The following is a 23,432-nucleotide window of genomic DNA, read 5'->3' on the forward strand; positions in this document are numbered from 1 at the left end:
CTGTTCCGAGTCTTTCCGAAAAAAGCCGAGCGGGTGGGGGCGTGTCGTGTGGGCGGAGCTAAATAATGACGTGTGCGCGCTGCTGCTATTGTGTTGAGTCGAGTGCGTCGTAAAGCTGTGTCATCCCTAACAGCGGGAAAAAAACTTTATTCAAAATAAAAATATGGCTTTTAATCAGATACAGCCATACATCTATGATCCGGAATCAGACCCAGAGGCTGCAGTTGAACAGGAGCAGCAGCAAAAACGACTAGAGCAGGACGTCTCTATGTGGTACAAGTTATACACTAACTATATAATATGCTTAGCGGCTTGTGTTATTTACATATTTATACTTGAATTATATCGTCGTATTTTTGTCTTTGAAGGTGTACATGTGGGAAGTGCAGTTGTGCACGTGTGTGTGTGTTTACGCGTGGTTTGTGTAGACAGTAAGCGGACCGGTTTTGCACGGCAGGCTAAGTTAGTGTTTACATAGAAAGACATGGAATAGTAGCGCATTTGAATGAAGAAGCGCGCTTATTTAGTTCAACATATTTCCCCCCTCTTTATGTTTGTGTATTGTAAAAGCACTCCAAACAACAATACACAAAGTTACACATATAGTGGCCAGCTAAACAAATGTACACGCACTACACATCGCATGCTCCATTGATCAATTAACTATACGTGATCATGTTTGGGCTACTTGATGAGCATAGGCAATAACACAGACATTTGAAGCAGTCTAAGGCCTAGTCCACACGTACACGGGAATTTTTATTACCTCCTCCGTTTTAAAAAACAATCGCGTCCACACAAGCACGGTTTTAAAAAAAATTCCGTCCACATGAGAACGCAAAACTACGCTATGATTGGCTGCCTGATTTCCATATGGGTCCCATTCACTGCACCGATGCACATTGCACTGACTGAGGGATGCCATGGGCTCAAGTGAAACACTTCCTACAAGTTCCTTTGCTTTGGACTCAGTGACAGGTAACTGTATACACAGGTGCAGGGCCGAAGTGGACTGTAATAGCTTCACACACTTGCTTTACTATTTTGTATTATTTCATTCTGGCGCCTTTGTTCTGCAATACAATGAAATAACTGAACATGTATCTGTAGGATATACGTGTGATTAGCGCTGTTAGTGGAGTCCACCGCATAGAATCGACTCACGTAAATCAAAAGGAGATGTGGAAAATCTGATATCAAACAAAGGAAAGAACGGCGCGCACTTCAATTAAAAAAGCCGAAATCTCCGGTTTCACCATCTACACGACAACGCTGTAACCGGCGTTTCTAAAAATCTTCACCCTGGCCGGAGTTTTCAAAAAAGTCCGGTTTTAGTAACCGGATACAGCGTTTGCGTGTGGACGAACAGCCAAACCGCGTAGAAAAAGCTGCGGTTTTGAAAAAACCGTGTTCGTGTGGACAGGGCCTAACTCACAGCCTGCGGTTCTAACGTTGGGACCTTTATCGTTGGGACTGCTCCATCCTTCAGCATTAGGCGATTGGGAAAATCCGGCGTCGAGCTGGGCCTTGTTTATGAAACAGTCGGCACCGAAATGCAGCGAACAGATATAAACATTCGCGCAACTCAGTTGCTGATCTGGAAAAGCAAATTCCATCCACTGTTGCCTTAACGCGGGGTTTTTGGCGAATCTGTGCAGGACTGTCTTGGTCTGGCAACCAAAAACGCACTTTTTTGGTGACATTGTAATTGTGCACATCACCTGTCCAGCATCCTACAAGCCAGCGCTTTGATGGGCGTAGCCTGTTACTTTCGCTCTCTCCCTCTCTCTCTCTCTCCCTCTCTCTCTCTCACGCGCTTCCGGTAGAATTGTCCGTAAGGCCCATACAAGGAAATTCCGCCCCCATTAACGTCAAAGGGGACGCATGATCTCAAAAAACTTGCCGAAACTTATGACTAACCGGAAGTAGTATTTTTGACAAAGAAATACTCCCATCAAACGTCCACCTTAACTTTTGAAACTTTGTCTATGTTTAGTATGGGATTCCAAGTCTTTAACAGTGTAAAAAGATCAGTATGCATGAAACAGCATTTCACCCCCCCTTTAAGGGAACCCGCCTTGAAGTCTTCCATTGTAACCCACGGCTGTTTAATGTCAATGTCAATGTCAATGTCAGCTTTATTTATATAGCACCATTCAAACAACACACGTTGACCAATGTGCTTTACAACATCTATATATAAAAGAAATAAAAACAATATTAGTAATGACAATACACATATTAATAATCATAATAAAAATATTCTCTATCTATGTATTAATATCCATTTCAACACTAGGGATACGCCATGGAAAACAAGTGTGTCTTAAGTTGTATTTTAAAAACGTGTATGGAGTCAGCATCCTTGACATTTATTGGTAAGCTATTCCAAAGTCTAGGTGCTACTGCCGCAAATGCACGATCCCCTTTCCGGCTTAATTTAGTCCTTGGAATTTTAAGCAAATTTTGAGTTGTTGATCTCAAAGTTCTTCCTGATTGATGTTTAATTAACAGGTCTGATAAATAAGACGGTGTAAGGCCATGCAGGGATTTGTATACAAGTAGAAGTAATTTAAAATCAATTCTGTATTGTACTGGGAGCCAATGTAAAGAGACTAGCGACGGAGTGATATGTTCATGTTTTTTAATATTCATTAATAATCGCGCAGCAGAATTTTGGACCTTCTGCAGCCGTGCAATAGAGGCTTGACTAATTCCTTTATATAAAGAGTTACAGTAGTCCAATCTTGAAGATATAAGAGCGTGGATTGCAATTTCGAGACTCTTAAATGTCAGGCAAGATTTCATCTTTGCCAAATTTCTCAAATGAAAAAAGCTAGACTTTACAACATAATTTATCTGTTTGTTTAGATTCATGGAGCTATCAATAAAAACGCCCAAGTTTTTCACACTTTCTTTAACGTTCATTGACAGCGAGCTAAAATTCAATTCTACTGCACCCTTAGATCCTCTGGGACCGAACACTACAACCTCTGTCTTGCTTTCATTCAGATATAAAAAATTAGAGGCCAGCCATGCTTTAATATCAGAAAGACAAGACATCAAGGATTGTAGGCTGTTTCTTTTAGTTAATGGTAGGTATATTTGTAAATCATCTGCATAGCAGTGAAATGCTATATTGTGTTTTCTAAAAATATCCCCCAATGGGAGCATGTAAAGGGAAAAAAGCGTGGGAGCCAGGATGGAGCCTTGAGGCACACCACATATAAGCGATGTCGCTCGCGATGTATATGCTCCATATTGTACTGCCATGCTTCTGTCAGTCAGATATGATTTGAACCAATTTAGGGCTTTGCCCTGCAACCCTACATACTCTTCTAGCCGTGAAAGCAGCACCATATGATCTATTGTATCAAATGCTGCAGTTAGGTCTAATAAAACTAACACTGCAGAATCACCAGCATCCACAGTCAGCAGTAAATCATTAAAGACTTTTAAAAGGGCTGTCTCCGTGGAATGATACTTCCTAAAGCCGGACTGATAAAGTTCACCAATCTTATTCTGTTCTAGAAAGACATGTAGTTGGCTAAACACCACTTTTTCTAAATTTTTTGACAAAAAGGATAGGTGAGAAACTGGTCTAAAATTTGTCAAATCAGTCGGATCTAAGTTAGATTTTTTTAGTATAGGTTGCACAAAGGCCTGTTTCAGCATGTTAGGAAAAACCCCTGTATCTAAACTTTTATTTACAATCTGAAGAATATTAGGTCCAATGGCGTCAAAGTTTTCTTTCAAAAACCATGGAGGAACCATATCAATAACTGACCCAGTTGGTTTTAATCCACTTACAATTTCTCCTAACTGCTCAAATGTAATACGTTCAAACTGATTAAAAACGGTGGTCTGCATCACAGGAAGTAAAAAGTCACAACTCAATTGCGGGATAGTCCCTCTAAGATTCTCAATTTTTGTTTTAAATGAGTTAAGAAAATTCTCACATATTGATGGAGATGAATCTACATTTAATATCGGAGGGTTTACTACTGTGTTTATAATATTAAACAATGTCTTAGGATTATTAGCATTTTTTTCTATTAGCTCGACAAAGTATTTAGATTTAGCTGTTTTTACGGTCCTCTGAAAATTTTTAAGTGCTTCCTTCAAAATATCATAATTAATATGCAGCTTATTTTTCTTCCACTTTCTTTCTGCCTGCCTACAAATTTGTCTAAGACCTCTTATCTCATCATTTAACCATGGATCAGACCTAGCTTTGCGTGGTTTATTTTTTTGGGGAGCTACTGTGTCTAATACTTCTCCACAGGCTGAATGCAACCAGTGCAGGTGCTCATCAACACCCATATCCTGAAGAGAAGAGTCAGACACTTCACACACCTCATTAAACCTTGCAACAAATTCTGTACTAGTCGTAGGTGAGAAGCTGCGAAAGCTTTGCAAAGATTTCACAGACTTTACAGAACAACATGAGACAGGGATAATAAAAAGTACAGGTTTGTGGTCAGAGATAACATGGTCAATTAATTCTAAGTCTTCAGTAGGAAGTCCGTGTGTTAGTACCAAGTCTAATGTATGGCCTTGCATATGAGTCGGGCCATTTACTAATTGTGTTAGGTCAAAAGAGTCAATCAGGTTGAAAAAGTCCTTCGTCATCACAATATCTGGGCAGCACACATGTATATTAAAATCTCCTAAAATGAGCAGTCTATCAAATTTTGAAAACAGACCTCCTAAAAAATCCCCAAATTCACTAATAAAGTCTTTCTGTGCTTTTGGAGGCCTGTAAATAATAGCAATAACAATCGGACTACCAATGTCCAATAAAAGCAGCTGTCGTTCAAAAGAAGCATATTCTTCAGTTGGAATTAGTCTGCACTTAAACTTATCTTTAAATATAGACGCAAGTCCTCCTCCTCGTCCCAATGAGCGAGGTGTATTATAGAAATTGCAGCCCCGTGGTGTAAGCTCAGAAAAAGGACTCATGTCCCCAATTGTAATCCATGTCTCAGTAATGAACATAAAGTCTAAGCCACGTGCATTAAAAAAGTCATTTAACAAGAATGTCTTATTCATCACTGACCTCGCGTTGATCAAACCGATCTTCAGCTTTATTGTATCATCATCAGTGCGAGTTGTTGTCCGAGGCAGCGGTTTAATATTACATAATCTTACCCCGCCGAGGCGAAGACGCGGTGAGCGAAGCACTTGTTTCGATCCAGTAAAAGTAGGGAAAATCGGGACATTCCAGTTATACAACGATTCCATGGAGCGCCATCTCACAAAGCGGGAGCAGTCCTTTCCATCACGTCAGTAAAGTTGGTTTTATATTCGCACATTCACACATTCGCGTTCAATAACTATCTCAATAAATGTGCAATAAATTAATGTTTGCAAATGGTAAACAGCGATATGATATTGTGAAGCAATGATTGTCAACCCACACCACTTTTCAAAACTGAAAAAAAATGTACAAGTATTATTTTAAAGGCATTCTTACTTGCGAATGTCCACTGAATGTACAATGTAGCGTGGAAAACCAGTTAGGGACCGTGTACAAAGTTTATTTTTTTTCATTGTGTGCAAACAGATAGGCTAATTACATTTTAGCTGGCTACAGATGAACCTACCAGCAAATATAACGCACATTATAATGCTATATATTTTACTATAGAAACAATAAAAAATGCATTATAATGATGGTGTTTAGAAAGCTGTTTAGGAAATTAAAAAGAATGAACAGTTTACATTAACTGTAATTTTATATCCAGTCATGTGGAAATCCATCTGTAATCTGTGCTATAACTATCTGGGCAGCGGTGACGTGTCAGCTGAGTTTGGTGACGGTACAGTGAATTACAGTGAAGTTATTGAATATTGTTCATTATGAAAATTCATAAAAAATACGATTTATTATTCTTTTTCGAAAACAACTGCTGTGCTATAGCTATCTGGCCAGCGATGACGTGTCAGCTGAGTTTGGTGATGGTACAGTCAATTACAGTAAAGTTATTAAATATTGTTCATTATGAAAATTCATAAAAAATATGATTTATTATTCTTTTTCAAAAACAACTGCTGTGCTATAACTATCTGGCCAGCGATGACGTGTCAGATGAGTTTGGTGACGGTACAGTCAATTACAGTAAAGTTATTGACTGTTATTCATTATGAAAATTCATAAAAAATATTATTTTTTTTATTATTTTTCAAAAACAACTGCTGTGCTATAACTATCTGGCCAGCGGCGACGTGTCAGCTGAGTTTGGTGATGGTACAGTAAATTACAGTAAAGTTATTAAATATTGTTCATTATGAAAATTCATAAAAAATACGATTTATTATTCTTTTTCAAAAACAACTGCTGTGCTATAACTATCTGGCCAGCGGTGACGTGTCAGATGAGTTTGGTGACGGTACAGTCAATTACAGTAAAGTTATTGACTGTTATTCATTATGAAAATTCATAAAAAATACGATTTATTATTATTTTTCGAAAACAACTGCTGTGCTATAGCTATCTGGCCAGCGGTGACGTGTCAGCTGAGTTTGGTGATGGTACAGTAAATTACAGTAAAGTTATTAAATATTGTTCATTATGAAAATTCATAAAAAATACGATTTATTATTCTTTTTCAAAAACAACTGCTGTGCTATAACTATCTGGCCAGCGGCGATGTGTCAGCTGAGTTTGGTGATGGTACAGTAAATTACAGTAAAGTTATTAAATATTGTTCATTATGAAAATTCATAAAAAATATGATTTATTATTCTTTTTCAAAAACAACTGCTGTGCTATAACTATCTGGCCAGCGATGACGTGTCAGCTGAGTTTGGTGACGGTACAGTCAATTACAGTAAAGTTATTGACTGTTATTCATTATGAAAATTCATAAAAAATACGATTTATTATTATTTTTCGAAAACAACTGCTGTGCTATAGCTATCTGGCCAGCGGTGACGTGTCAGCTGAGTTTGGTGATGGTACAGTAAATTACAGTAAAGTTATTAAATATTGTTCATTATGAAAATTCATAAAAAATACGATTTATTATTCTTTTTCAAAAACAACTGCTGTGCTATAACTATCTGGCCAGCGGTGACGTGTCAGCTGAGTTTGGTGATGGTACAGTAAATTACAGTAAAGTTATTAAATATTGTTCATTATGAAAATTCATAAAAAATATGATTTATTATTCTTTTTCAAAAACAACTGCTGTGCTATAACTATCTGGGCAGTGGCGACGTGTCAGCTGAGTTTGGTGATGGTACAGTGAATTACAGTGAAGTTATTGAATTTTGTTCATTATGAAAATTCATAAAAAATATGATTTATTATTCTTTTTCAAAAACAACTGCTGTGCTATAACTATCTTGCCAGTGGTGACGTGTCAGCTGAGTTTGGTGATGGTACAGTGAATTACAGTAAAGTTATTGAATTTTGTTCATAAAAATGTATGATTTGTAAATGTGTTATAAGCTCTTGTAGCAAATATGTAGTAACGCATTTTGGGGTTTTGCACTTTTTTTTAACTATTTGTACTATTTTAACAAGTAAGGTATATTTTTTTATTTTTTTAAATTAATTTTCATAAAGAATATTATTCAATAACTTCACTGTAATTTACTGTACCATCACCAAACTCAGCTGACACGTCGCCGCTGCCCAGATAGTCATAGCACAGCAGTTGTTTTGGGAAAATAATAATAAATCATATTTTTTATGAATTTTCATAATGAACAATACTCAATAACTTTACTGTAATTTACTGTACCATCACCAAACTCAGCTGACACGTCGCCGCTGGCCAGATAGCTATAGCACAGCAGTTGTTTTGGGAAAATAATAATAAATCATATTTTTTATGAATTTTCATAATGAACAATATTCAATAACTTTACTGTAATTCACTGTACCGTCACCAAACTCAGCTGACACGTCGCCGCTGTCCAGATAGCTATAGCACAGCAGTTGTTTTCGAAAAAGAATATTGAATCATATTTTTTATGATTTTTTCATAATGAACAATATTCAAAAACTTCACTGTAATTGACTGTACCATCACCAAACTCCTGTGACACGTCGCCGCTGTAGTGTAATGGCTTAGCTGGTAAACATTTGCACCCTTTGCATTAAGTACAGCTCTTATATTGCACTCAATTGTCTGAAAATGGTGATAAAGCATTGCAATTGTTCAATTTATTTCAATTAGTAGCCTACATACAATGGAAATATGTATTGATCTTTAATTTTTATATTATATTTTATTCCTTTCATATTTATTTATATTGAAACACTAAACAGTATGCAGAGTAATATTCTCTGTACCTATTACTTAGAGAAACCACATGTTATCAGTGTGTTTAGAACATTTTTTGGATTAGAGTTAGCTCCAACCTCTGCGTGTGTGTTATTTCTCTGGTGTGTTTTGTGTGTGTGCTGAATGCTCAGTACAGGTCCAGTAGCCTATTGGAGATTTTTGCAGACAATGACAGGAATGAAGACTTCTTTCTGCGACTATACAGATTATTTCTATTAAGTGTAATAAATGTGCTATTAAATATAATTAAATCTAGAGTTTTTTTAAAAGTTTAATTTGATTGTTATGAAAATGCACAGATACAGTGGGTACGGAAAGTATTCAGCCCCTCTTAAATGTTTGTCACGGGTACAGAGCGTGACTGTGTGACTGAAGTGAAGGGCAGGTGGACAGGTGAATCAGGTCTTGGTGAGGGATGTGGGAATCGCTGGAGAGATCGCTGGATATAGACAATGGACAGTTCGCTGGAGACACCATGTATTCTAACTCCTCAATCTCTACCTTGTCTTCATCCCAATCCTTTCTCTTGTCCTGGTACTCATCTTCCTCTCCATCATATGCAGGCATTTTTCTGACTTTCTTTGTGTTGCTTTAAATTGTTCCTTTTTTACACAAGATCAGCCCAAAGATGCCTGTGTTAACTGTATATGGTCATATGAATGAAAGAACATCAACACCTGAAAAAAATTCTAGATGAAAATCAGAAAATCTGATTCATAAAATTATATATTTGCAAACCTTCAATCAGCTGTTTCACAGTATGAAATAATAAAATGCAGGGGATATATTTGTTTCAATTCACAATATGGACAGCTGTCTATCTTGACTTTAGCCTGTAAGGTTAGGTTTAGAACATGCTGTTATCTGTTCTGACAATCAGTGTTAAAGCACTGCTACATTTGGCAGTAAAAATCCATTGGTGTGGTCTTGGTTGAGCTTGTGTGCAAAAAAAGTTTAAGCATTATACATTTTTGTTAACTATATGCATTTTGTGTCAAAGCAACAAGAAATGTGTTATTTGTATAGCCCACACAGACAGATGTTTTGCTAACTGGGTTAAGATTTTAGGAAATTTGTTAAATGTATTGTCATAGCAAATGTAAAAAACTGTAACTCAGGTACTGTCCATTTCTTCTGATCATCTTTGAGATGTTCTACACTTTCATTTGAGTCCAGTTGTGTTTGATTGGACTTTATTAGGAAAGCCTGTAAATAAAAAAAACTGTAAATGATTTTAGCAAATTACTGAAATATAACAAAGAGTGAAATATGTAAGGGGGGGGGGGGGGTCTGAATACTTTCCGTACCCACTGTATATTACTTATGTTTCTAAGCAAGCAGATCTCGTTCCTCATTGACTATCATGTTTCATCATGACTATCACCATCATGTTTTCCCAACTATGGCAGTCTATGGGGCCCAAGACAAGCGTAGTTACAAACATTCTTCCAAATCACTTTCTTTCTTTTCAACAGAATAAAAATTAAAACCACATAACATATTTTAACAAATCCTTACGTAATGTTCTACTAAAGAGGAGAAATAAGTGACATGAAAAAAAAATATATATATATATATATACACACAGTCCCTGACAAAAGTCTTGTCGCTTGTGTACAAATTGACCTAAAGTGCCACTGAAATATATTTCTAATCAAGATTTGTTTTACAAGAAATGGTTCGTTTTAATCCCACCAGCTTTTGTGATAATGTTTCAGTGAAAAACTAAACTTTCAAAAAGTATTCTAATATTCACAGCTTGGTAAAGCCCATTGAGTCAATTTTTGCAAAGACATAAGTGTTGTCACCTTGTCATATGAGCTTCACCTGTGACTAATAATGGATCAATTAGGTCTCAAGTGTGTATAAAAAGAACCCCAGTACACTAGACCTTCACATCAACTGCAACTAGACCTCTGCAAACATGCCTAAGATTCACCCTGAGACTAAAGTTTTGATTATCAAGAGGCTGAAGACCAGATCCACTGCTGATGTGGCAGACACCTTCAATGTGTCTCAGCGTCAAGTACAGAGGATAAAAAAAAGATTTGAAGAGACTGGAGACGTTTTTGACAAGCCCAGGTCAGGCAGACCCCACAAGACAACTGCTCGAGAGGACCGTTTGTTGGCTCGAAAATCCAAGGCCGGCCCATTTTCCACTGCAGCAGAGCTCCACGAGACCTGGTCACCTGAAGTCCCTGTGTCAACCAGAACAGTTTGTCGGATTCTGTCTCGAAATGGCCTCCATGGTCGAATCAGTGCCCAGAAGCCAGCACTAAACAAAAGACAATTGAAAAACCGTGTGGCATTTGCCAAGGCCCACAGCCTGCTAAAAGGATAGACGCTGGAAAAGTGGCAGAAGGTGAATTTTTCAGAGGAATCTTCTGTTGAATTACACCACAGTCGCCGCAAATATTGCAGGAGACCTACTGGAGCCAGAATGGATCCAAGATTCACCCACAAAACAGTGAAGTTTGGTGGCGGAAAAATCATGGTCTGGGGTTACATCCAGCAGGGGCGTCGGACTGGGGGGATAAAGGGTACTGAGTAACCAGGGCCCAAGGCAGGAAAGTCCATTTTCTATACATACACATACATGGTACGGGGGCCCAGCAAGATGGTTTGCTACCCAGGGCCCAAAATTTGGTGCTACGCCCCTGACATCCAGTATGGGGGCGTGCGAGAGATCTGCAGGGTGGAAGGCAACATCAATAGTCTAAAATACCAAGAAATCTTAGCTACCTCTTATATTCCCAACCATAAAAGAGGCCAAATTCTGCAGCACGACGGTGCTCCATCGCATACTTCGTCACCGTCTCCACATCCAAGTTCCTCAAGGCGAAGAAGATCAAGATGCTCCAGGATTGGCCAGCCCAGTCACCAGACATGAACATCATTGAGCATATGTGGGGTAGGATGAAAGAGGACGCATGGAAGACGAAACCAAAGAATATTGATGAACTCTGGGAGGCATGCAAGACTGCTTTCTTAGCTATTCCTGATGACTTCATCAATAAATTGTATGAATCCTTGCCAAACCGCATGGATGCAGTCCTTCAAGCTCATGGAAGTCATACAAGATATTAAATTTGGATCTCACAGCACCACAACTTAATTTGCTGACATATTTTTGTATTTGCAGATAATTTGTTCAATTTCTGTATAGGCGACAAAACTTTTGTCTTGCCAAAATTTGACCTTTCTGTCTTGATTAAATGATAAATATTTTTTCTGTGAAAATTATTTATTTCAGTGCATTAAACATCATTTGGGAGGGTTTTAGCTTTTCATATGAGCCATTTCTAACACCAATGAATTAATTAAAAGTCAGGTTAATATCAGGTATTTCTAGAAAATAGACAAGCGACAATACTTTTGTCAGGGACTGTATATATATATATATATATATATATATATATATATATATATATATATATATTTCCCCACTGAACAATCTTTAATATTTATAACAACAGCAAATCTATTTATTTGTATAAACCATGCAGGTCATTCTTTAGGTTTTTTTTTTTTAATATTTTTTTGAGTATTTCAAGTATAGGAATATAAACAAATTTTAACAACAACATAAATGGAGCAAAAAAAGAACAGAAAATGCCAAACTAAATGCATGAAGAGCCAGGGATAATATAAATTACATTATATAAAACATCTCAAGAGGCACTTATTAAAAATCAGGCAAAATGTCACAAAACATACAGTCACATGTAAATTGTAGGAAAAAAAAAAAAAAAAAAATTGCATTGCTGGAGGTATTGTATCCAAGTCAAGTAATACTTATAGACAAAAAATAAAATGGCTATTTATGTAAAACAAATTATCTAGTAAAATAAATAGATTTATTAGAAAATATTTATTCAAAATATAATTTTTATAACATTATAAAAACAAAACATCCTTCTACAACCAAGTAAAAATGTATGAAAGAATAAATAAACAGTATTTCTGACCAAACAGTGTTACATGGAAAGAGATGAGGTAAACATGTAGCTAATTTGAGTTTTTTTTTTAAATGATATTATGTCTATCTATTCAATACATCAAAAAACAGGAGTAACTGTTATAATAGACTGCAGTAGGAGTGAACAAGGAATAAAATATTTAATTTGCTTTCTGACTAAAACGGGATTAATGACACTAATATGATGATTGAAGTATATGGGAAATACGTAGAACCAGAAGATGGCAGTATTGCAAGATCAAGGATGCAAGCTGCCGTTACAACCCGAAGAAGATACGTAATTTGTAGATGGTCCCTAAAAAAACCAACTCTCCATAGAGGTAAGCGTGTTTATCTGCTTTTGAAAGACGTCGAGTTCTACAGAAACATGTGTTGTAGCATGTTCTCATAATAATCAATAATGATAAATAACCGAAGTTTGCCTTTTTTAATAAAGATTCATGAAGTTATTGAACGCGGAAGTTTGAATGTGCGAATATAAAACCAACTTTACTGACGTCTTTCCATCAACAACCAGAGCTCGAAACCCGTATCTCCTCCAGTTACTTCCAAGGGAAAGTTTAAGTTTAACCGCGAAACCACCTCTTTTCCCTCTACGCTTCCGTCGTTTCTTTTCCAGCGGCAAACATTGCACTCGACGAAGGAAGTGCGGCACAGACGCCAACAGTGGCGGAGGAGTCCCGCCAGTACCCGGCACTAACGATGTCTGTCCATCCGCCACAAATCCAATACTCAGCAGAGTTTGCCGGTCATAAACCAACCCAGAAGACACGCTTTGGCTTAAGACAACAGGTGAATTAAAAATTCCATGGTTTAAAAGGTAATTAAAAAAACATAGTACAATCAGCTTCAGAGACTGACGGCATGCCAGGAACATCGGCGCAAGATGGCGCCGATGTTCCTGGCATGCCGTCAGTCTCTGAAGCTGATTGTACTATGTTTTTTTAATTTTTTAAGACACAAGATGGCACCAGCGTTAAGCATAGAAGTAGAACCGGTCAAAATAACTCGCAGTACCCGGATGAGAGGTGTGTGTTATCTGGAAATAACATACCGCTGGAATGCGTGATTGACCAATCACAATCAAGTATTTCACAGAGCCGTGTAATAAAACAACTATAAAATGCATTGGCAGAAAGCATAATTAAGTCATTTTAACATGTAAGTTACAAGATTACATTTATATTCTTTTTATTTGCAAAATGTAGTCTGAGAAATGTGACTTCATTGTATTGAGGTAAATAATCTTTGTAAAGTTTGAAATGTGTCATGAACATAAATGTACTTTGTCTTGAGCTGACATTTAACTATGGCAACATTAGATTGGTGTTGATATTAGTTCAAGCTTGACAACGTGCCTTTTTATTTGCTAAAATATATTTTTAATTACACATAAGTACAAAGATTAAATTGTAAAACGGGATGCTTATGAGTGTTTATCTGAAACTGCTGAGGATGTGAATGGTTTTTACTATATTATCCACCAGGTTTATTGTACTCAGCATTCTACAATTCTTAAAAATAAAACAAATCATTCATCACCATCTGCTTGTTTCTTGTGAAATATTAATTAATTTGTTTTTCCCTTCAGATCAGCTGCTATAGAAGACAAGCGAAGAAGAGAGTAGTAAGTATGATTTAAACTCATGATCACCTCTGTTGTACAGATTTTGAATCAGGCCTAATGGAGGGTGATTCATTAAAGGGTTAGTTCACCCAAAAAATAAAGTTTGGTCACCAATTTCTCACCCTTATGTATTTCGACAGCCGTAAGACCTTTTTTCATCTTTGGAACACAGATGAAGATATTAGTGTTGAAATCCGAAATCCGAAAGGCCTTCATTGACACCAATGTCATTTCCTCTCTCAAGACCCATAAAGGCACTAAAGACGTCGTTACAAAGCCCATCTCACTATAGTGGCTCTACAATAGTTTTATAAAGCGACGGGAATTTAGTTTTTGGGAGGAAAAACAAAACAACTTGTATAGTGATGGGCCGATTTCAAAACAAAGCTTTGAAACATTATGAATCAGTGAATCGATTCGTATTGTATGTCAAACCGCCAAACTGCTAAAATCACATGACATTGGCGATCCAAATCATGACCCTTTAAGTCTTGATAGGAAAATAATAGCAGCTGGCTCCAAATGGCTAATTTCTGTGCTTCCTTTGAGTCAAATCTGTCTGTTATTTATTTATTTTTTATTTTTTGGTAAAGCCGCAGGTCACTTATCATAGTCGTCCTGGAATGCAGCATTTTGCACAACTTCTAATTTCCTTAAATATCTGCAAAAGAGGTGAAGCGTGCATGTTATCATGATCACAATATACACATTCATGGGAAATATAGTTTTAAATAAAACACAATAAAGTAGCTTAGGGGTAATACTGATGTGTTTTATTTTGTAGAATAAAACAAGAAAGTGTCTTGAGCTTGTGTTCACCACAGACCTTATTTTAGCCATTTAAACAAAATAGCATTCAAAAGAAAAATTGACTTCGCTACGAGAGAACCGGAAATGCAAATGCTAATTGGCTTCCATGTTTTGGCTTACAAAGAGATGTCACACCTGCACCACTCTATTATTACCATACAACATACCCTGATATACACAGGTTGCACTATTGCTTCAAATACCAATATCAGTGACTGGTGAACTTCTGCTCACTGTAAGGGGTGTTGTTGGTCTTCTAATCTTATGTTCATTACAGTGACCGCGCCATCACTGGCTGCAGGTGAGGTCAAATAAATGAAACTGGCCAGAAGTGATGGTTGCGGTCGCTGCGTTTGTACATAGTGTTATTTTTGAGGTAAAAAATTATGTAAATTCTGTTGGCTTTCTTGCAGAAACTGATCGTTTGTGTCTTAAACTCATTTTGGCGTGCATATGATACGCTGTTTTTCGCGTGCATATGATACGCACTTTATGGCGTATATATGACACGCTCTCTTGGGTAGGTTTAGGGTGGTGGGGTGGGGGGTTCGTATCTATAATACGCCATAAAGTGCGTCTCATATGCACGCGAAAAACCGTGTGCCATAGACACGCCAAAATGAGTTTTGGCGTATACATTCCACGACATTGCACACTCGTACAATTTATACGCATTTTTGTCAGAATACCCTGGATTACCAGGTGGTTCATTAACCTTTTATTGTCAATAAGCAATTTATTAAATCAAAACACTGGTGTTGTGTAAAATATGCCATAATGATTGGAACTAATGCTGAAACATTACACCACACAAATTAAAAAAACAACAAACAGCCAGCTATGTTACTTGAGTATGCGAGTATACCGAGCGGTATGATGTCCCAGTGGAGGTGGTGGGTGTGGCTGGCCCCGGTGCGTAATTGTAAGTGGTGGGGGCCTGAAGAGACATTAGCAAAATATTAGCATTATATTTAATGTGTTTTTAATGTTTATATGCCCAGCATTCAAAAAACAGGGTTGAGATTGGCAAAGTAAACAAAGAGAGATACATTGTATTTTATGCTTCTAGTTTTTTTTTTACAAAATGCACTCTGACTCTGGTACCTTGTTCACATTAAATTAAATGTGTTTATCATTGTGACTGCCTCTGTGCTCCATCAGCATTTCTCTCTCTCAAGCCAAGCAGAGAACGGTTTTATCTTATGAGTAAAGGCCAGCAGGTAAATTAACCCAAGGTCAGATGTTTGACAGAGGCAGATTTCCATTTGACGAACAATTTACAGTGTCATTTGTGGGCCTGGGGGTGACAAGTGGCCTCCGTTAACGCTAAATTATATAATGCATCATGCTTTGCTGCTCAGAAAATCTTCACATAATCTCATTTACTCATGGTTCATCCCACAGTGTCACTTACGTTAACCGGTGTGAGTTTTACGCTTTATCGAAACAAATGTGCTAACGTTACACATAAACAGCATTTGGTGCTAGTAGCAAATCTCTACTGGCTACCGTTAGCTAGTTTAGTTAGGCTAGCCTCGACAAGAATCCAATGCTACGTGATTTGGAAAACATAACGTTACTTACCGAGATCCGAGATGGCCTGTGGTGGCCCTGAGGCGGTTGCTGTCGTTGTTGACACATTTTGAATTGCCGCCAGGACGGCTCTACTGATGCTCTCGGCTAACGCCGAATCATTGGACATTTTGTACTACAGCCTTACCTGGTCAGGGGCTGGCGGGGCAATGGGCTCTTGTGGCGTTTAAGCATGCGAAGGTGACACTGGCTGCGTTGGGAACCGCATACTCATTGAGTAGGTACTCAATTTCAATAAGTACTTACATAACGAGCGCTAAAAGAGTAGGTACTATATATCCAAATCTCGTTAAGTACGAATGCGATCCGCACTTTATGCGCCATGTTGACGTTATCATGTGACCAATGACGATATCACAAGCTCAACAACTCGTGTGTGAGGTTTAATTTATCTATCTTCTATATATTAATATTGGTTTAAACTTGCTCATTTTTTGGTTTTGTTTAAGAAACAGCTGCCCATTTATTTTGTCATTGTAGTATAATAAATACATTTTAACTCTACTAATCTGACAGTTTCATCTTTTTTATCCTTGCAAAAACCCCAAATCGTGATCTCTTGAATATGTTGTTCATTTCTTTATTTTATATGCAAAAAAATGTCATCCACAAGCAAAAGTGGGCTAAATCTCCTTTATATTTCCCTTTTTCTTGTTAAATTTAACTCCTGTTTCATCCCAGGCTTATAAAAAATAAATAAAAATGAATGCATTATGATGATTTATTTAAGATATCTAACCTTGTTATTGTTTTTTTCTGCGTATATAATGTACACAATCCCATATTAGTTTTATCACTATGATTGTTCAATGGTAAATATACCAGCATGTAATTATAAAACACTAAAAGGACAGATATGAGAGAGCGGTGCAGTAAGAGCTCAGCATCAGTAACTCCACAGCCCGACCGGTGCGGTTTCCTTCAGTGTTTGTAATGTCTGCTCAGAGACGTCTATCAGCTGCTGAAGATCTCGCCTTTGGAGGAAACTGTTGATTTTATACTCGAAAAATGTAAGTATCACTATAAAAGAATTAAGATTTCCCCCGGAATGACCAATACTTAATTATATTACTTTTTTTATATTGTTTTAGTAAAACAAGCAAAAGGCAACTTGTCATATGACATAGCGATGCATGCCACGAATACACATTAGACAAATGCAGCCGATGTGAATATGATGTATGTGAATAATTTTATTTACTGACAGCTAAGGAAACATGAATGAATGAGTAAAAGAATTAATAAAAGTAAACATCACAAGAAATGAATAAAAGTCAACACATGAAACAAAGCTTTATTCAAGCGTATTGTTCTAACGATCAGACGTTTACAGTCGGTGAACGCCACATCTGCTGCCCGTCTCAACACAGGTGTGCCAGTTCTGCAGCTTTATATTGATGAAGCAGTTGACCAGCGTGAACACCTTCTCCTGTCCTAGCCATCCATCATGGCCCTCACAGCGTTTTGACTTTTGCGGTGTAGTGGGCTTTCTGGTTTGATCTCCGTAACCGTCACCACTAGTGTGTCCTTGAGCAAGGCTTTTAGCTCCAGGGGGATCGTCCCTGTAATAAGTGCACTGCTTTTGGTCTTTTTCTAGAAGTCTCACTGGCTCTGGGTTTACTGAGGATGAAGAGACCACAGCAATATCTGGCCCAGATGATGCACTAAGGTGAAGTAATGAAGGGTCCAGGATCCTCAGTGCTCACACCCGTCTGCTGACATCTCAGATCCTACAAAAATGCACAAACATAATACAAAAGCACTCATTTAAACAGCACAATGTCATTTGATTTCTGTATTAGAAGTAACTAAATGATCTTACTTTATATTTTTGTTTCAGGTTTTCCCCACACATGACACCCGTGTCTTGCAGGCCCTGCTCCATCACAAAAGCTCTGCAGCAAATGCAAAGCCATCAAGACTCAGAAAAGTGCTGAAATAACTCTTTGAAACAAACTTAAGATTTAAATAGATGATTCATTTCTGTAGTATACTGACTCAAAGCCTTTGATGACAGCATTCCTTCATCAGCCGCTCTCCACCAGATAAACACACACACACACACACACACAAGCTCTTCTGTCCCTATAACATTAAGATGTGTTACCTATGTGACTTATGTTCAATACTAGGCTACATTTAAATGTAGTTGCTGATGTGTTAATGTTCCTCAGTTTATCAACAGTACTAATGGCCAAATTAAATTGATAACTTATGTTTAGTTACTTTATGTAGATTTGTTTATTTACATTGCTCAGGTTCATGTAAAGTAAGCAGAGTTGACAACAGTGAACTCTTCATTATAGCGCACACACACACCATTCTGATCTATTCAGATGTATCAGATGTCTATTTTATGGTGTGATGTGCTCATCTGCAATACTTATAAAAAATTCCTGTCAGGTGTTAAATAAACATTTAGTAAGTATCTTTATCTTTAAGATGTATATGTAATCCACGTTGGAGACGTATGTGTGTTACTGGAGCTCCCCTGTTAGCTATACACAATAAAACCTGTTTTTAGAGCACAATCACAACTATTCAGACAAGTTTGCACCTTCAACAATTCAAAGGTTTACTCTACAGAAGCTCAACAAACGTGATTTGAACACAAGAGAATCGTGATTTTCGTTTGTAATACTCACGTTTGAAAACACCCGCATCACTTTCCTCCACCTGACGTGTCCTTTCCTGTGGCCTTATGGGAAGGCAGGGATAGAAAAGTATCCGACGATGAGTGCTTCACAATCTGGGCGGAGCGCGGTAGGCCATCCGGGGATTTCTCGCCTACTCTTTTATGATGAAGACATAACATTCAGTCAAAGTGAGACCCCTCGTGGCTGCTATTATGACTACAGGTCATCATAAGTCCCGCACTTTTCATAAAAGTGACACTAGCCTAACTTACTCTTCAAATACAGTTTCTCAAATAAAGTGTTTATTTAGTTATTATGACGATAATCCATGTCCAAGAGTCAATTTTCAGTCAATTATTTGTATTCGTTAGTCATTTGACACGATGCTATAAACACACACTGACCTCTTCGAGCTTTTATTTGGGCACTTCCGGTTATCGCCATTTTGAATTTGCATATTAGTTAAATATTTAGTTTGACCCGAAACATTTAGATTCAACATTTAGATTTAGATTCAACATTTAGATTTAACATTTAGATTTAACATTTAGATTTAGATTCAACATTTAGATTTAACATTTAGATTTAGATTCAACATTTAGATTCAACATTTAGATTTAACATTTAGATTTAGATTCAACATTTAGATTTAACATTTAGATTTAACATTTAGATTTAGATTCAACATTTAGATTTAGATTCAACATTTAGATTCAACATTTAGATTCAACATTTAGATTTAGATTCAACATTTAGATTCAACATTTAGATTCAACATTTAGATTCAACATTTAGATTTAGATTCAACATTTAGATTCAACATTTAGATTCAACATTTAGATTCAACATTTAGATTCAACATTTAGATTTAACATTTAGATTTAGATTCAACATTTAGATTTAACATTTAGATTTAGATTCAACATTTAGATTCAACATTTAGATTCAACATTTAGATTTAGATTCAACATTTAGATTTAGATTCAACATTGAGATTCAACATTTAGATTTAGATTCAACATTTAGATTTAGATTCAACATTTAGATTTAACATTTAGATTCAACATTTAGATTTAGATTCAACATTTAGATTCAACATTTAGATTTAGATTCAACATTTAGATTCAACATTTAGATTTAGATTCAACATTTAGATTCAACATTTAGATTCAACATTTAGATTTAGATTCAACATTTAGATTCAACATTTAGATTCAACATTTAGATTCAACATTTAGATTCAACATTTAGATTTAGATTCAACATTTAGATTCAACATTTAGATTCAACATTTAGATTCAACATTTAGATTCAACATTTAGATTTAGATTCAACATTTAGATTCAACATTTAGATTCAACATTTAGATTTAGATTCAACATTTAGATTTAACATTTAGATTTAGATTCAACATTTAGATTCAACATTTAGATTCAACATTTAGATTTAGATTCAACATTTAGATTTAACATTTAGATTTAGATTCAACATTTAGATTTAACATTTAGATTTAACATTTAGATTTAGATTCAACATTTAGATTCAACATTTAGATTCAACATTTAGATTCAACATTTAGATTTAGATTCAACATTTAGATTCAACATTTAGATTCAACATTTAGATTTAGATTCAACATTTAGATTTAACATTTAGATTTAGATTCAACATTTAGATTCAACATTTAGATTCAACATTTAGATTTAGATTCAACATTTAGATTCAACATTTAGATTTAGATTCAACATTTAGATTCAACATTTAGATTTAGATTCAACATTTAGATTCAACATTTAGATTCAACATTTAGATTCAACATTTAGATTCAACATTTAGATTCAACATTTAGATTTAGATTCAACATTTAGATTTAACATTTAGATTTAGATTTAACATTTAGATTTAACATTTAGATTTAACATTTAGATTTAATATTTAGATTTAGATTCAACATTTAGATTCAACATTTAGATTTAACATTTAGATTCAACATTTAGATTCAACATTTAGATTCAACATTTAGATTCAACATTTAGATTCAACATTTAGATTTAGATTCAACATTTAGATTCAACATTTAGATTCAACATTTAGATTTAGATTCAACATTTAGATTTAGATTCAACATTTAGATTTAACATTTAGATTCAACATTTAGATTTAGATTCAACATTTAGATTTAACATTTAGATTCAACATTTAGATTCAACATTTAGATTCAACATTTAGATTTAGATTCAACATTTAGATTTAACATTTAGATTTAGATTTAACATTTAGATTTAGATTCAACATTTAGATTCAACATTTAGATTCAACATTTAGATTCAACATTTAGATTTAACATTTAGATTTAGATTCAACATTTAGATTTAGATTCAACATTTAGATTCAACATTTAGATTCAACATTTAGATTCAACATTTAGATTTAACATTTAGATTTAGATTCAACATTTAGATTTAACATTTAGATTTAGATTCAACATTTAGATTCAACATTTAGATTTAACATTTAGATTTAGATTCAACATTTAGATTCAACATTTAGATTCAACATTTAGATTTAACATTTAGATTTAACATTTAGATTTAGATTCAACATTTAGATTCAACATTTAGATTCAACATTTAGATTTAACATTTAGATTTAGATTCAACATTTAGATTCAACATTTAGATTCAACATTTAGATTTAACATTTAGATTTAACATTTAGATTTAGATTCAACATTTAGATTTAGATTCAACATTTAGATTCAACATTTAGATTCAACATTTAGATTTAGATTTAACATTTAGATTTAGATTCAACATTTAGATTCAACATTTAGATTCAACATTTAGATTCAACATTTAGATTCAACATTTAGATTTAACATTTAGATTTAGATTCAACATTTAGATTCAACATTTAGATTCAACATTTAGATTTAACATTTAGATTCAACATTTAGATTTAGATTCAACATTTAGATTCAACATTTAGATTCAACATTTAGATTCAACATTTAGATTCAACATTTAGATTCAACATTTAGATTCAACATTTAGATTCAACATTTAGATTCAACATTTAGATTCAACATTTAGATTTAGATTCAACATTTAGATTTAGATTCAACATTTAGATTCAACATTTAGATTCAACATTTAGATTCAACATTTAGATTCAACATTTAGATTCAACATTTAGATTCAACATTTAGATTCAACATTTAGATTCAACATTTAGATTCAACATTTAGATTTAGATTCAACATTTAGATTCAACATTTAGATTTAGATTTAACATTTAGATTCAACATTTAGATTCAACATTTAGATTCAACATTTAGATTCAACATTTAGATTTAACATTTAGATTCAACATTTAGATTCAACATTTAGATTCAACATTTAGATTCAACATTTAGATTCAACATTTAGATTCAACATTTAGATTTAGATTCAACATTTAGATTTAGATTCAACATTTAGATTTAGATTCAACATTTAGATTCAACATTTAGATTCAACATTTAGATTCAACATTTAGATTCAACATTTAGATTCAACATTTAGATTTAGATTCAACATTTAGATTTAGATTCAACATTTAGATTTAACATTTAGATTTAGATTCAACATTTAGATTCAACATTTAGATTCAACATTTAGATTCAACATTTAGATTTAACATTTAGATTTAGATTCAACATTTAGATTTAACATTTAGATTTAGATTCAACATTTAGATTCAACATTTAGATTTAACATTTAGATTTAGATTCAACATTTAGATTCAACATTTAGATTCAACATTTAGATTTAACATTTAGATTTAACATTTAGATTTAGATTCAACATTTAGATTCAACATTTAGATTCAACATTTAGATTTAACATTTAGATTTAACATTTAGATTTAGATTCAACATTTAGATTCAACATTTAGATTTAGATTCAACATTTAGATTTAGATTCAACATTTAGATTCAACATTTAGATTTAGATTCAACATTTAGATTCAACATTTAGATTTAGATTTAACATTTAGATTTAGATTCAACATTTAGATTCAACATTTAGATTCAACATTTAGATTCAACATTTAGATTCAACATTTAGATTTAGATTCAACATTTAGATTTAACATTTAGATTTAGATTCAACATTTAGATTCAACATTTAGATTCAACATTTAGATTTAACATTTAGATTCAACATTTAGATTTAGATTCAACATTTAGATTCAACATTTAGATTCAACATTTAGATTCAACATTTAGATTCAACATTTAGATTCAACATTTAGATTCAACATTTAGATTTAGATTCAACATTTAGATTCAACATTTAGATTTAGATTTAACATTTAGATTCAACATTTAGATTCAACATTTAGATTCAACATTTAGATTCAACATTTAGATTCAACATTTAGATTTAACATTTAGATTCAACATTTAGATTTAGATTCAACATTTAGATTTAGATTTAACATTTAGA

At 34.6% G+C, this 23,432-nt stretch overlaps 1 long non-coding RNA gene across 1 annotated transcript; it reads left to right on the forward strand.

Annotated features, from left to right (window-relative positions):
• The first annotated feature begins 912 nt into the window (after positions 1 to 912).
• On the forward strand, positions 913 to 18,262 carry LOC137079085 (uncharacterized). The gene is made up of 3 exons (XR_010905398.1): positions 913 to 978; positions 17,904 to 17,975; positions 18,147 to 18,262. It is a non-coding gene; the product is annotated as an uncharacterized lncRNA (long non-coding RNA).
• The last annotated feature ends 5,170 nt before the right edge of the window (positions 18,263 to 23,432 follow it).

Source organism: Pseudorasbora parva, chromosome 6 (assembly GCF_024679245.1).
Source record: "Pseudorasbora parva isolate DD20220531a chromosome 6, ASM2467924v1, whole genome shotgun sequence".
NCBI lineage: Eukaryota > Metazoa > Chordata > Actinopteri > Cypriniformes > Gobionidae > Pseudorasbora > Pseudorasbora parva.